Here is an 11,533-nt window from a genome sequence, read left to right as displayed (position 1 = left end):
TAAATACAAGTTAGGTAATTTTCACTGACACTTAAATTGTCATATTTTCTTCATTTTTATACAGATGCAATATTCAGTTCTTCCTGAGTACATGCAGGTGATTATGAGAAAATTGATATATTTAAAACCAAAGGAAAAAACAATTTTAGGAAATGAGATAAAGGAAAAATGGAAAAATACACCATTGGGAGACAATAGTTAATGGCATGTATTAGAATATTTCTATGATAGAGAAAATATGTAACTATTATTATTTTTATGTGTTCTGTATCTTTAATAAGTGTTTCAATGAGCTATGAGTTTTTCAAATAAATACTGCAAATTGACACTGGTATAATTGTCAAGACGTTATAAGAAACTTTTCAGTACTTTATGAAATATACATAGAAAATCATTTCTAGTAATACTTATATTCTGTTTAGAATATTTAAATAGAATTCAACTCATTGGGAAATTATCAACTAAAATTTAAATTATCTTTCAGGTTGAAATGGGGAGAAAGAAAGAATTTAGTTATAAAGGAGCAGCCAATTTGAGGATGTTTATGCTAACAAATGATATAATTTTAGGTATCTTGTCTTGTGAAGTTGGATCAAACTTCTAAACTTATCTACATTTCTGAATTATTTTTTCTAAGTCTATAGTTCTTATGTCTTGTTACATCAGCTTTTGGAGCTGTTTCCTTGTATCTATTTAATAGGTCTCAAATCTGAAATGAAGAACCAGTCAGGAGAACTAAAGTTCATTCTGCTGGGACTGACTGATGACCCACAAGTTACAAACTGTGATTTTTATATTTCTCTTTCTAAACTACATGCTGAGTGTGATGGGGAACTTATCCATCATCCTTCTTATCTTGCTGGATCCCCGCCTCAAGACTCCCATGTATTTTTTCCTCCAAAACTTCTCCTTCTTGGAAGTTTCATTAACCACAGTCTGCATTCCCAGATTCTTAATAAGCATCGTAACTAAAAACAAAATAATTTCCTACAATGGTTGTGCATCTCAGTTATTCTTTTTCCTCGTATTAGGTGTTACAGAATTTTATCTGCTAGCTGCCATGTCTTTTGATCGTTATGTAGCAATCTGCAAACCCCTACATTACCCAATCATTATGAGCAAAAAAGTGTGCTACCAACTTGTACTCAGTTCATGGGCAGCTGGCTTTCTGCTTACCTTTCCACCAGTGGTCTTGGGATGAAACTGGAATTCTGTGCTTCCAAAGTAATTGATCACTTCATATGTGACACTTCCCCTGCCTGTGCTGCAGATTTCTTGCACAGACACTCACATCCTAGAATTGATTTCATTTGGATCAGCTGTTGTAACTCTGGGGGTTACATTGTTGTTAGTGACTCTTTCCTACACCTATATTATCAAGACCATTCTAAATGTCCCCTGTGCCCAGAAAAGGTCAAAGGCTTTCTCCACTTGCTCTTCTCACATGATTGTAGTCTCCCTTACTTATGGCAGCTGTATCTTTATTTACATGAAGCCATCAGCAAAGGAAAGGGTGACGTTATCCAAAGGAGTAGCGGTTATCTATACCTCAGTTGCCCCTTTATTAAATCCCCTTCATTTACACTCTAAGGAACCAGCAAGTGAAACAGGCCTTTCAAGGATACACTCCAAAAGGTTGTTTATTTCAATAAATGAGGGAAAAATTAAGTTTGAAATATTGGAGCAAAAAAAAATAAAAATTGTTACTCATTTTAAAATTTCCTTAAATGTGTCCTTCAATTATTTAGCCTTCTCAAAACATTTTAACCAAGCCTTTTAATACAATGCCCTTTTTCTTCCTAATACTGTTTATTATTATCATTATTTTTATGTTACAATAAGAGTCCTTTATTCAAGTTATCAACACAAATGTTAAATTTTATCTATAATACATAGTACTGACCTAAATAATTATATATTAATCATAAGAGCATTTTACAGACATACTGTATAATAGCATATACTACCACTGGGATCTGAAAAGTACTTTAAATGTAACTTGCTGGTATCATAAGCCTGATAATTCAAAGTTTTATACTTTTGGCTAGTCATCCAAGGTTGAAATTTAGATGTATATGTGAGTTTGATCAAGTCTCTCAAATTCTTTGTTGCTCAATTTGTCCAGTTGTGAAATACATGTAATAATGATAACTCTACTTTTATAAGGTTCATTTGAGAATGAAATGAGACTCTCTCTATAAAGTAATTCAGGATCTGCCTCTGGTCTAGACTGTACCCTTAATAAGTATTAGCTGCCCTTGGGTGAAGATGTTGCTTCATTTGAGATAATATTCAGCAAAGGAAGAAAAAAAAAGGCAGCCTACAAATTGTAAGAGACTTGTATGTCCAAAACTGTACCAGATCCCTACTTGGTAAGTTTAAAGTCCTGAATATGTGGAATGAATAAGAATTGCCCGCCAGCTTAGCGTATTTAAATGCAAAGTCCATATTCTTCTCATCCCTAAAATATGTTTTCGACTTAACTGGAACACAGAATAGGAACCCAGTCTACTAGGTGATTCTGAGGCTGATGATTCACAGGACAGTGTACTTTTAAAATCTAAGAACGTATGTAATCAGGCATTTCTTTTAGAAAGATTCCTCTGTTGACTGTTTTAAGGATAGGTTTTTCAGATGTTGGAGTCAGGAAGACAAGAGCTAATGTTTTAACTACATGAGTTATTTGTGAGTTAAAATGCAATAATGGCCCATGAATCCAAAGCTCACTGTGATACCTCTGGAGATATTTAGAGGAACAAGCTGAAGGAAGCTGTTAAACCTTTGGATCTCTGGAATAAATTAAAGGCGATTTTAAAAAATGAGTTGAGTTTTCTTGGGATTTTCCCTCTGCTCACTCCTGCACATACTCACTTATATGTTTAATGCCTTTTAAGAAATAAGTATTATTGATATACTGTCAGATAAAAAGAGGCCTTCAAAAAAATCCCCCAAATATATAGATGTCCATCCTGCATGTAATATTCCATCAGGGAAAAATAAGTGAAAAAAATCACTAAGGTAATTTTTGATAGTATAGCTATTATCCACGAGTCCCTGGTAGAAAAAACTTAAGTTGAGAGTTGTGTTTTGGATCATTGTTATCAACCTGCTTTTCTGTGTCGAAAATAAGGGAGTGAGTCCACGTTACTATATTCACGTTCTTGACATCTTCATCGACCTAGAGTTTACTTTCCAATAAGTTCTTAATAAAACACTAAACCCTTATTAGATACTTGATTTGTAAAATTTTTTTTGGCTTCTTTGGGTTGTATTTTCACTTTCTTCATTGCGTCCTTTGATCACTACGGCTTTAATTTTAAGTCAAATTAGGCCATTTTTTCTTTTGTGGTTTGTGCTTTTGGTGTCATCTTGAAGAAAACATTGCCTGATCAAAGTTACAGGGAGTTATGAACCACAGTTTCCTCTATGAGATTTATCATTTTAGTGCCCATATTTAGGTCTTTCTTTTCTTTTGAGTTGATTTTTGATACGGTGTGAGACAGTGGTAAAATTTTTCTTTTGCATGTAGGTATCCAGTTATAACCTTGGTACCTTTGTTAAAAATCAGTTGATCATAAATGTCTACTATAGGACTCTTTGTTCTGTTCCCTTGATCTGTAGGTCAACTGTTATGCCAGTATCACCCTCTCTTGATTACTGTAGCTTTATAGTAAGTTTTCGAATTGGAAAATACTACTCCTGCAACTTTGTTCCTCTTTTTCAGCATTTTGGCTATTCTGGGTCCTTTTCAATTCCCTTGCAATTCCATATGTATTTTAGGATTAGCTTGCCATTTATGTGAAAAGAGTGGTTGAAAGTTTCATAAGCCTTACACTGAATCTATAGATCAGCTTGGGAAGTATTGCCATCTGAATTAACAATATTGTCTACAATCCATGAAAACCAAATGTTATTTTCTTTGTATAATTTTTGCACTTATTTTGTTCAATATGTATAAAATAACTCCTCTCAGCGAAACATTAAAAGACTAAAACTTCAACAAATATAAGCAAAAGACTTGACTAGACATTTCTCCAAAGGTATACAAATGAGAAAAAGCAGATGAAAAGACGCCCAAGATTAGTACAGTGGTCAGCAGTCATAGAGAAATACAAATGAAAACCACAGTGAAATACCACTCCACAGCCACCAGGATACATAGATACATAAATATAATTAGTGTTATTTATGATGCTGAGAAAGTGGAACCCTCACACATTCTTGCTACAAATGTAAAATGGTGCTGCTATTTGTGAAATGTTTGGCACTTTCCTTAAAAAGTTAACTACTGAGTTACCATATGATTCAGAAATTCAAACAACATTATGCCCTTAAATCTGATAGCTTATGAGTTCCCATTGTGGCTCAGCAGGTTAAGAACCTGACTAGTATCCATGAGGTTGCAAGTTCAATCCCTTAACCCTCAGCGGGTTAAGGATCTGGCATTGCTGCAAGCTATGGTGAGGTAGCAGATGAGGCTTGGATCTGGCATTGCTGTGGCTGTGGCATAGGCTAACAGCTGCAGCTCCACTTCATACCCTAGCCTGGAAACTTCCATATAGCATAGATGCAGCCCTATAAAAAAGAAAAAAGAAAAGAAAAAAAAATCTGATAGTTTACATGAAATTGGCCAATTTCAGAAAAACACAAACCCTAAAACTCACTGAAGAAGGCACGAATATATCCCTATTTCTATTTCAGAGTGTGACTGTGTAATTAAAACTCTTCCCAAAATATGAAAATTTTAACTTTTTTTTCTTCTTTTAAGGCTGCACTTGCAGAATATGGGAATTCCTGGGCTAGGGGTTGAATCAGTGCTGCTGGCCTATGCCAAAGTCACAGAAATGCAGGATCCCAGCCACATCTGTGACTATGCCACAGCTTGTGACAATGCCAGATCTTTAACCCACTAAGTAAGGCCAGGGACTGAACCTGCATCCTCATGGATACTAGTTGGGTTCTCAACCACTGAGCCACAATGGGAACTCCACCAACTCTTTTTTAATATTACCCTAATGTGAAACCAGAAAACTTAATTATAAGAAGAGGAAACTACTACAGCTCAATCAATGTCTCCCATGAACACTGATACAAAAATTCTTAACAAAATTTGATTAGTCATTTATATATATACGTGTGCATATAGATAATAAATACATCACAATAATTTTTAATTGTATACCTCTTCTTGGCTTTAGATATACAAAGGTGAAGTGAACAAAGCCCATTGTTTTAATAAGTAGCTTTATAATAGAAACAGACAAATGTATAATTAATTACAACAATGTGAGATAAGAGTACAAAGTCTTAGGAAGGCAGAGAAGAGACAGCACTTAATCCTGGCTTTGCAAACAGGAAAGATTTCAAAGATTACATGAGATTCAGATAAAACCTTAAGAAAAGTGTCTGTGTGTGTGTTTGTGGGTGGGTGTGTGTGTGTGTAAGAAAGAAATTAAGAGAGAGAGAAAGAAAGAAAAGAAAGAGAGAAAATGCCTAGCAGTTACAAGAAATGAGCTCAAAGTAAAGTTCACACAGGCCTGGCTTTCAGAAAGATGATAGGCATCTTTCAGTGAGATGCTATTTTAAGAATGACAGAAAGGGGGTTAGTTCCCATGTGGTGCTGTGGATTAAGGATCCAGCATTGCTGCCGCTGCACCACAGGCTGCCACTGTGGCGTGGGTTTGATCTGTGGCCTGGGAACTTCCACTGCCATGGTTAGCACCCCCACCCCCAGAAAAAAAGACTAACAGAAAGGGAAATAACTGTCCAGAACAAGTATCTGAATTAATGAGAATGTTCTATAATCTGTGTTATTCAATACACTAGCCACTATGTACTTTTAATTAATTCATAAATTTAATTAAAAAATGACTCATGCAACTTGAGACTTACACTGTGAAACTTACAATCTAGCAAGAATGACACCTTGGTAGCAATTAAAATTATTACTGCAAAGAGGAAGCACTGCACATTACAGAAGCATAGAAGAGTTTGAGAAAATCAAAGATTCAAAGAAGAGTGTCATAAAGAGTAAAATTAAAGTAGAAGTGAGTCGAAGGACCAAAGAAACCACCTCCAGGAGGCGGAAGAATGTATATGACTGTGCATCTTCTGAAGGAGAAGAGAAACTGTCAGATTATTAAAACAAACAAACAAAAAACACAGTTATGTGCCAATGAAAAAGTGAAGATGGGTGGCATGAAGTGAGTCTGAATGGTAGGAGGGGGTCAAATCGCACAAGGCTTGGCCCCGTTAAAATTAGACACTTTATGTTAAAGGCACTATGAAGACTTTTCTATTTCTGGAATATTAGAGGTATGATTTTCTCAGACCAAGGTGATATTTCAAAAGATGCAGTCACTTTTCCAGCTGAATTGTTACACATGCATGTTATTAATGAGACTTCTGGGCTAGAAACTTTACTAAAAGGGGATAACATGACATCACCCCTCTTAGTAAATCACTGTTCAAAGTCTTCCATTGGCTCCAGCCCACTGATGTTATAGGGCAGCTGGATATTCAACTGAAAAGCAAATAAAAGTATCCATCATATTTTGTATAATAATAAATGCTGGATGTATTAAAGATGAAAATATAAAAAGCCAAGCCACAGAAGTGTTGAATATAAACAAATATGTACAGAATTTTAAAATATGTGGATGTCCCAAGAAGAACAGGTCACTAAGAATTCATGATAGACTGTACAATATTTTAGAGTTGAAACATACCATAAAAAAGTTAAAAAGGAAGGACAGGCTCTGAAAACATGTTGCAACAGGTAAGACATGCAGGGGTTTTAAAGCCTCAAGGAGATGGCTGCCAGAACACCCCAAGAGAACATGTGGCCAGTGACCATTTCAGAGCCAGCTCTCCTACCAAAGCCACTGGGCACAGGCAGACTGTATAGGGACGCTCCCACACGAGGACATGGCTTCCAGACTGGGGGGTAATTAGCTATTTCACCTAATTTCATAGAGGCAAACAGGGAAAATAAAATGAGAGGATGGTGCTATATGTTCCAAAGGAAAGATAGAACCCCAGAAAAAGATTCTAATGAAACAGACATAAGTAATTTACATGATAAAGAGTTCAAAGCAATGGTAATTAAAAGGAAAATAAAAAACACTTACTGAACTTGGAAAAGAATAGAGGAACACAGAGAGAATTTCTTTCTTTTCTTTTTTTTCATGGCTGCACCAACAGCATATGGAAGTTCCCAGGCCAGGGACTGAGTGGAGCTGCAGTTGTGACCCACACCACATCTGCAGCAATGCCAGATCCTTTAACCCACTGGGCCAGGCCAGGGATACAACCTGTGCCTCAACAGCGACTTGAGCAGCCGTAGTCAGATTCGTAACCCTCTATGTAGCAGCAGGATCTCCCACAGTAAGAATTTCAACAAAGAACTAGATAAAAATAAAACTGAACCAGTCAGAGCTGGAGAATACAATAATAAATAAAATATACACTAAAATGAATTAAAAGAGGATTAGGAGATACAAAAACACTCAAGCAACCTAAAAGAAAGAATACTGGCAATCAACCAATCAGAATAGCAAAAAGAAAAAAATTCCAATGAGGATCAATTGTACTAACATTCTCATTATGAAAGTTCCAGAAAGAAAAGGGAAAAGGGGCAGAAAATATACTTGATGAAATTATGGCTGAAAACTTATCTAAAGAAGGAAATAGATATCCAGGTCCAGGAAGCAAAGAGAGTCCCAAACAAGATGAACCCAAAGAGACTCAAACCCAGACATGTATCTTCACTAAAATGGAAAAAGCTGCAGATAAAGAGCGAATTTTAAAAAGCAGTGAAAGAAAAAAAAAGAACTTTGCAAGCCAGAAGGGAATGGCATGATATGGTTTGAGATGTAAAGCACAACATGACCAATATAACGAGCAGTGCTGTTATGTTACACAGACATGTTAGGAGAGTAAATACTAAGTGTTCTCATCGCAAGGAAAAGTATTTTTCTGCTTCTTTAATTTTGTATCTATATGAGATGGTGGTTGTTTAATAAATGTTTCCTGAAGTTTGTAAGTCAAATCATGTTGTACGCCTTAAACGTACACAGTGCTACACGCCCATTATACCTCAATACAACGGAAAGAAAAGAGTTTAATAGACAAAGTCAGAATTCTATACATTATTGACTGCTTTTTGAATAAACAATAGTATTTACACACTTTTACCTATAAAAGGCATAACATACATCTCTATACTACTGTAGCATGGTCCTCATTATATACTGATAATTATTGATCTATTGATTGATGTTATATATAAAATATATCCTCATTATATATTGACTGTTGAAACAAAATGGAAAAATGTATACATATTTCCCTAAGAAGGGAAAATATTAATTTGCATATGCAATAGTTTATGTTTAAAAAATAAACAATGGACATATAAATCAAAGAACTATTTAAAAAAAGAGTTCCATTTAGAAAAAGAAAGAAATAGATTGGAAATAGCAGTGTTTGAAGACAGACTTTTAAAATTTTATGTAGTTTGACTATGTGATTTTGTAACTATATTGATTAGTTACAAATCCATTAAATATACAGATTCTCAAAAATAAAATTGACTAGAATAAATATAATTAAACGTGTATTTAGTTGGTGAGATAATCACACAAAGCGGTCTTATTCAAAGAAATCTTAAATATTGTAATTGTATTATACATCCAAGTGGGATTTAATCTGAGGGCACAGAATAGCTAAAAATACTTTAAATTGTCCCTAGGTAGGAATGATACTGTGGGTGCTAGTGCTGTCATTGTTATTCTAACTCCGTTGTCTGTGTAATGCGAGGGGAAGAAGCAAATGAAGATTGATGTGATTTACACTTTTGTCTAATTCTACTGATAACTAGGTTCTCATTATGAAAGGAAATACAAATGTATGAAAAATAAAGAGGGTTTTGTAAAAGTCCAGTAATCCTAAATTGGAATGATGCATTTTAGGATGCACTCATGAATATTATAGCTTTTAAAAAAATACATATTTGCTGGCTCGATCCACTAAAAATACCTAGAAAGGGCAATCAATCTCACAGCAATGATCAGAAATAGTACCCAGATTCTTATCTTAACATTTCCTTACCAATGTAAAGAATACTCTTTGAGTCTGGAAAAACATGCCATTTATGACGGGAAGGAAGCTATCAAAGAGTAAAGGTGTAATGTCCGAAAGAGTGAGAAGCCAACCAAAGAGCTGGCTAAAGCGCTCTCAAGAAGCAGTGATGTCACTTACTAACGTGACCTAAATACAAATTTGTAAATCCATGTGTTCCTAAAGATGAACAAAAAGACACCAGAGAACCAACTCTGAGTACTGAAAAAGAAATGAAGTAGACATCGTCTGGGCTTTTCTGCATAAACTGTAACAATGAATAAGCCACTGGTAAGTGGCAGACTAAGAAAAGAGCCATTTGATAAGACAATAAAGTAGTGGCTCTAGCCACTTATCGACAATCGATAATGCAAAAAAAATCAATACGATAAATAAAGGCAAAGGCCAAGATGAACAATAAGATGGACAATACTGGCACAGCAATTAAATATGGCTCTTGATAATAACTAAAATAGTTAACCTAAGTAATAGCATCTTTTAAAAACTGTGAGCACAATGTGTGCATTATAATACTTATTAACTTAAATTAGGAAATAACCTTGCTTTTGAAGCCCCAACAATAACAAAGCCTCAGGATAAACAACAGAAAGTATACATGTAGAACATTTTTATGTACCAAGAAGATGATTAAATATAAAGTACATTAAGGGTTCTACTTTTGTGATTTCACACTTATTTTAATTGCTCATTAAATAGTAAATAATTGCGACTAATGGAAGTGACTGTTTGGAGAAGTCAACATTCAGGTCCTCTCTGGGACACAAAGATGTGTAACCATTCTCAAGGGAGATTCACTATAGAGGAGAGATAGGTGGCTGCCGAGAGTGGCTTCCAGAAATCCCTCCTGGTCTATGATTTGGCAGAGATGTGGCCTGGACTTTGCTTTCTTCCCAGGAGATCAGTGCCTGACTCTCTTCTCATGTTAAAAATACCTAGACTCAAAAATGTGATCTATTAGTGCAATCAGAGCAATGTGAGATCTAAGAATCTACACTCATAATATCCAGTGTTGCCACATCCCTGGAAGTTCTTTCTTTAAATATTGTTTCTTAAACTTCCAGACCAACATGATTGAAGTGGATGATAGTATATTTCCACAATTTCATAAGGTTTCCGATATTCTACTTTCATTTCCTGAACTATTTCCTAAGAATCGTCATAAAATAGAGAAAAATTTAATCACATTTGCTTAGTGTGACTTTTGCAGGTGTCTGGCAGAGAAGCAATGCTTTTGCATTCCATTATTCACAGCAGAAATATGGCTGTCTGAAATATGGAGAGGGTAGCTGTCATGATTTTAGCAAGCCAAATACACAGAATGCATATCCAGCAGAGCTGGAAATTAATTGAACAGGTTAGGATGGTGAGGCGAGGTTTTCCTATACATTTCTGGAATACACCATAGGATCAGTTGTCTCATGCAACAGATAAATGTGAGGCACAACTACAAAGACATAAAAAATTTTTATTAAAGCTTATTAGCTAAGAGAGAAGGATGTTTGAATGGAAAATGCACTGAGCTACAATCTGGGTGAGAGAACTGCTAAGATCTGAGGCAAGTAGTTACTTTTCAATTTGCGTATCAGTGCAAAGTGAAAAATAGATAAGTACTGCCAATTCATTTAAGCACAAAAATAAAAATGTTTCTATATATACATTCCTAGCAATCATGGGAGATGTCAAATATCAATGATTTTAATGGAATTATGAGACAAATCAGTAAGTGAATATCTTCTCTATTAATTAAATACAATAATTAGGAGATTTATTCTATTTGTTGTAAATACATATATAATATATAGAATGTTCTCATATTATCTTGATAATTACATTAATGAATATTAATGTTAAATTAGTAATTAAACATTTTAGAGTTTTTTATTTGCTAAGAAAATCATTAATTGATTTCTTCTTTCATAAAAGTAACCAGTTGTTACTTTATTCTTCTAACTTTCATTTTTATTTTTGATAGAAGTGAGATCATCCATTTGTTTTTAGGTGATAATATCTGCTAATATGCACATCATAGAAAAAAGAAAAATGCATATTTATATGATTATTTCAACAAAAATTCAATGATTTGCATAAACAAAACAAAGCAAAAAGCATTGATTTCATTTATCAATTCTCAATAATGTGACTTATTGTATGAGGTCTTCTTAACTTCTGCTACATTTAAAATAAGAAAACTAGAACATAAAGCAGGAGTCATGAATATGTACTATGACAATGCAAAGTTGATAGAAATAACACCTTCATGAATTATAGAGAATACTTGGGAACTGTATCAATGATGATATTGATCTTGATGAATCATATCATTCCTCCCCTCCCGTTAATATACTCTCCACCTAAATATCTTTAAAAGAAGAAAAGAAAGAGGAAGAGAGAA

At 34.5% G+C, this 11,533-nt stretch overlaps 1 pseudogene; it reads left to right on the top strand.

The window, feature by feature from the left end:
* The first annotated feature begins 714 nt into the window (after positions 1–714).
* Positions 715–1,652, top strand: LOC125130356 (olfactory receptor 6C6-like; annotated as a pseudogene).
* Positions 1,653–11,533: the final 9,881 nt, after the last annotated feature.

The sequence above is a fragment of the Phacochoerus africanus genome, chromosome 7 (assembly GCF_016906955.1).
Source record: "Phacochoerus africanus isolate WHEZ1 chromosome 7, ROS_Pafr_v1, whole genome shotgun sequence".
Lineage (NCBI taxonomy): Eukaryota > Metazoa > Chordata > Mammalia > Artiodactyla > Suidae > Phacochoerus > Phacochoerus africanus.
The sequence above is the reverse complement of the archived record's forward strand: the minus strand, read 5'-3'. Positions and strand labels throughout refer to the sequence as shown.